The sequence below is a fragment of the Aplidium turbinatum genome, chromosome 7, assembly GCF_918807975.1.
Source record: "Aplidium turbinatum chromosome 7, kaAplTurb1.1, whole genome shotgun sequence".
Taxonomy (NCBI): Eukaryota; Metazoa; Chordata; class Ascidiacea; order Aplousobranchia; family Polyclinidae; genus Aplidium; species Aplidium turbinatum.
Window position 1 is genome coordinate 30132625 of NC_137478.1, and position 5335 is coordinate 30137959.

General features: G+C 38.8%; 1 pseudogene; it reads right to left on the minus strand.

The window, feature by feature from the left end:
• Positions 1–1631: 1631 nt before the first annotated feature.
• Positions 1632–1997, minus strand: LOC145774569 (large ribosomal subunit protein eL43 pseudogene; annotated as a pseudogene).
• Positions 1998–5335: the final 3338 nt, after the last annotated feature.

Consider the following 5335-nt stretch of genomic DNA (forward strand, 5'->3'; position numbering starts at 1 on the left):
AAGGCAGAAGTCTTCAACTGAAGAAAACAATTTGCTTTAGATAATTTTCACTTCACTGTTGCTTATCATTAATAAATGTGACAGTTTTGTTTTTATTTCTGATAAATATGCGAAATTTTATGTGGGTCTAAATAAGAATGATAAATTTGTTTTTGTGTAGGAAACGAGGAATTTTACCTTACGGTTCGATGACGCTGTAGAGTTTTTAGAAGGTGTTGAAAGAGATAGGCCGATAACATAAAACGGTAACAATAACATTTCCTTTTCCCAAGTGCCTGCCCCTAGTTCAGAGCTAAATTTTTAATCACATAACTACTTCAGTTATTGTTCAGCTTGTGATTGACTGCAACGAAAGTTATGTAAAGGTTTAGTTGAAATAAAAGCAAACGTTTAATGCTGTGTGCAACTGTGCATCCTCAGCCAACCACATTGACAGGGGTTCTTTTGAATCTGGACCAGGATTGCTTTGGGGCCCAGAATCTTTTCAGGGGGCCTGAGAACAAAAAATAGTGCGTATTCTTTGGAGTTTTTATTGTTTAGAGGTGTGTTGTCTTTTGTGCAGCTGGTTTCTCGTTAGTATTCTTAGTCGTGGCCGTGTCCTAAGCGGACCATGGTACACGGTGGATAATTTTTTGGGTTACTGGGCAAAGTGCATGATTGCAGGTCTTCATGACTACTATCGATACCACAACGATGCGGATAGCGAAACTACCAAAGTTGAGTAATGCGCTGGCGCCCTGACGGAATCCCAGACAACCAATTTATCTAGTCCAGCTCAGGTAAAGATTTAAATCTGACAGAAGGTTGTCTGAGAATCTTTCGTGTTCGACTCCAAAGTTTGTGATTGTTTTCAGCCTCAGCAAATAAGGTGTTTCCTTCCAAGTAAACTCTGATACTGCATGTACGTGCCATCACACACGATTGGTTTTGAGACGGAAATATACACGCAAACGACGCACGCTCTGTATTTAGATTTACATTAAAAAGCGAAAGTCCTTTGCACTCACGCAAGCCGTGTGCAACAAACTCGCAGCCTGCTTGTTTCGATGGTTATTAAAAATAAATCTATCAAACTTATTTTATAACATAACATTTTGTTTTGGGCTTTTCAACTTTTGGGCTCAAATTACAGTATAAAAATTTCTTGCAAATATTATCGCTCGCGTTTTGGCTCCCATCACTGCCTATGTTTTAAAACTTGAACATATTTTTTATCGCCACTGCAGCGTTTCCAATTGTGACTTTTCATGCACTCCCTTGAATATTCCAAATGGGTTTGCAAGTCAAGTCAAGTTTGTCCACCCCGATGGTTCAGTTGGTTAGCGCGTGACTAAGAAGCTTCAAGATCAAGCGGCGCTGGTTCGACTCTCAGGGTGTGCGCTTGAGCAACGTATTCTAAGGACTGCTCTCCATTCAGCGGAACCTAGTGAATGGAATAATTCCACGGCAACAAGACTTCAACAATCGGAAACTTCCCTCTGTCAATCTCGGTAACCAGGCTTGCTTTAATGGTTCAAAGCCTCTACAAGTAGGTGAATCTGCCAGAATTGCTCTCAAATAAGCTTTCCCGTCAGAGGATAAAGATTCATCCAGTCAATCTCTATTAGCATTAAACCAGCAAATATTTTTTATTTTATTTTTTATTTTTAATATTTCAAGGCATTTATTAACAGTTTAGGATTCCTTCTGGTCCCGCAACCTCTTGATGCCATACTTGACAGTGGTGGCCGTCGTGGTCTCAGGGACCCAAGCTCCACCAGCGATCTTGATGTCAAGTGACTTGCAATGCCAAATTCCAACAGCCATTCGTCTCAAATCATCTTTTCCACTGGGTCCTGTGTATTTTTTGTGTTGGGATATTTCCATTCTTTTTACAAGTTTTCTTAGTGAAGCTCCATATCGTGTTCCATACTTTCCCACAATCCCGACTTTCTTGGTTCGTTTTGCCATTGCAAATCTTCTTTATTCACCGCGCACCTCAAAAGAAGAAAACCAGCAAATATTATATTGATGGTTTTATGCGAGCAATGCAACGCCGCCACGAGGGCAAGTTTTTACTTTTTAATTTACGCCAGGAGTTTACAAGTTGCATAAGCTGATCACGAACCCTTCATCGTATTTGATGATGTCATTTTACTTGTGCAGTACATCAAAGGAGGTTTGTGTACCAACCGAGGGGTAGGATAATCGTTCGTTTGCTGAACGTTGAAAACAATTAAACAATCAAAAGACCAACATGATATAACTTCGTCGCCAACCAGTGTCAAAAACTCTCTTTTTCTTGATCTCACAAGTCCAGATGAAATAAATAACTTAATCTCTAATTTGAAAGAGAAAAAGTCAACAAGGAAATCTGACTGTGAAACTAAATTTATAAAATATGCCTGTCCTGTGATCTCTTTCTTCCTAAGTAAACTATTTAATTTGTGCGTCACTACTTGAGTATTCCCTGATGCCTTAAAAATTGCTGAGGTTATTCCGGTTTATGAAAAGGATGATCCTCATAATTCCACAAACTATCGACCAATATCACTGCTATCTCCTTTTAGTAAAATATTTGAAAAGCTTCTGCACACTAGAATTTACACATATCTAAAAAAATTCTACCTTTTTTTGAGTGCTCAACAATTTGGATTTTGTCAAAATTCATCCATACTGCAATGGCAATAAGCACGCTGTATGACGATCTGTTAAACAATGTGAACCAAAATTTCTATACCTGTTGCATATTTCTTGACTTGTCAAAGGCATTTGATACAGTTGACCATAACATATTGATAACTAAACTTCAACACTGCTACGGAATACGTGGTACTGCTCTTGCGCTGATGAAACGTTATCTTACCAATCGATACCAATATACCAAATTGTCTAATTCGGCTTCAAGCATGCAAAAAAAGAGTCCCTCAAGGTTCAACATTGGGACCTCTCCTCTTCCTAATGTATATTAACGATCCTCCTTTAATGTCTAAGTTTTCAACCGTGCTTTTTGCAGACGACACATATCTAGTTTTATGTGGTGAAGACTTGTATTCTTTACAAACTGAAACCAATTCTGAACTACATAAAATTGATGCTTGGCTACGAAGAAATAAACTTTCCTTAAATTACTCTGAAACAAACTACGTTTTAATAAACAAAGAGCCAAAGCGTAGGCTGTTGAAACTAGTTTCAGGTTGTGCATTAACCAAACAGTGATAGAACAAGCGAGAACAGTGAAGTATCTGGGAATCCATAGATGAAAATTTAACCTGGTCGTCACACATTAAACATTTGTCTTTGCAGATGGCTCGATATTCTGGAGTTTTTTATCGTCTTCGTAACTATGTATTGCAGGAAACATTGTGCATGTTATATTATAGTTTAGTATATAGTCGTGTTCAATACGGTATTACTACATGGAGTACTGCAAATAAAACGCTACTAAAGGAAGTAGACGTCAGACACAGTAATATTATTCGCGTAATCACTAGAAGTCCAAAATCAGTCACGTCACTAACTTATACAAATTTTATACAAAAGCGGAAAACATCACACTGCCAATCTCGGTAACCGGCCCTGCGTCAAGACCCTCTACATTCTACAAGTATACGAAACTACCAGGAATAACAAATCAAGGCTTTGTCAGTCTGAAGATAAAGATTCTAAACCAAACCATGCTCATGTTTTGCAAGCTGGTCTTGATTCAATTTCTTACGAAACGTCGTATGATTCATTTCTATTTCGAAGCTACTGTTCAATCATGCTGTGTATTGATTCTGCTAACGTAAAATGTGAAATGTCTGACGCTGCAATGTATGAAGCCTGATGTCAGGCAGCACCTTGACTAGTTAACCGCAAGGTTGTTCGGTGCTGCCAGGCCTTTCTATTGCTATATTTTGATTTTTATGTAGGCCTAAATGTGTTTCGTTTTCTCAACTCGCATTAGAAAGGCAAATAAAACAAAAATCTCTCCCTTTGTCTCTCTCTCTCTGAACTGTAACGATTATTTGTAAGGACCTTGCAGTTCATAATGCCCAAGAAAAAGTAATCAATATATAGAGAAAGAACAAAGTCATAACTTGAACAGGCCCACTTCTTCTAAAGAAGAGGGGCCTTTAAATAGGGCTCACAAACTTTCAAAAGACTTTGATACTGGGCTGACTAAGTCCCACAAGTTAAAAAGTGAACAGTGTCGGAACGCCCTTGTGCGAACATGAAGTAAAAAGCAACTTCGGTAATAGGTCTCTAGATTAACCTCATTGGATAAAAATCATTACATGGTTGGAGCTCTCAGATATGAGGAGGTTATTTACATTAAGTGTTGTATGGCGTCACATTGCATGGTTATAATTGTCGCAAGTCGTCGCAACCACGTCATCATGAGCAACAATGTTATGCTACTTATTGCTTGAAATCTGACAATACTTTGCTTTGACGGCTTCGCTTTGCGCTATAAAGTATATAAAAAAATAAATATCTACATAGCGACACCTAATAGATATGTTTCTCGATTGGTGATTATAACAAGAATTGATGGCGATAGACATATAGTTGATTGGATAATCGTAATAGCTTACGTGGAAGCGATACCGTTATGGTTAGCAAATCGCAATTGCTCGCTGTACTAGTGAGTGCTCAGCCATGGACTTTAAATAGTAGAATCTGGACTGGAAACGCAGTGGACAACAGTAGGCCAAACAGTTGGTACAACAGTTGGCCAACAGTGGGCCAACAGGGTTAGTTACTTGGCTGTTGGCCCACTGTTGGCCAACTGTTGTACCAACTGTTTGGTCTACTGTTGTCCACTGCGTTTCCAGTCCAGATTCTACTGTTTAGAAGTCCATGGCTCAGCCTTGTGCTGATAGATAAAGAAAGGAGCGTTCTTCCTGGCTAACAGATGTGTTACTTTATAGCTAAAACTTGGCAATTACAAATATAACTTCAAATTGCAAATTTCGAAGATAGAGTTAATGATTTAAAACCACCACCGCTTTGAAGAAGTGCTGGAAGTTTTATAAAATGCTTTTCTTGCCCGTTCACAGCTACTAACATGCCTTTTATACCGACACAACTATTGCATGTCACATTATTTGCTCCTTTTCCAAGGCTAAGGAAGCATCTCATATAACTTCACATCCGGCGAGTTCATCGTAGTTCTCGCAAGGCTCCTGACACATGTCCAGCAGGTAGCTACTTTCATTCAGACATTCTTGGCTGAATAAATCCCCCTTTTTGCCTACGCTAACTCATAATTTAAAAACACCTGGAAACCAGTCCACGTAGCCTCGTAAGCCACAAGAAAACCTCCCGAAAAATGGCAACAGGATTTTTGAACCATTGCGCGTTGTATAAG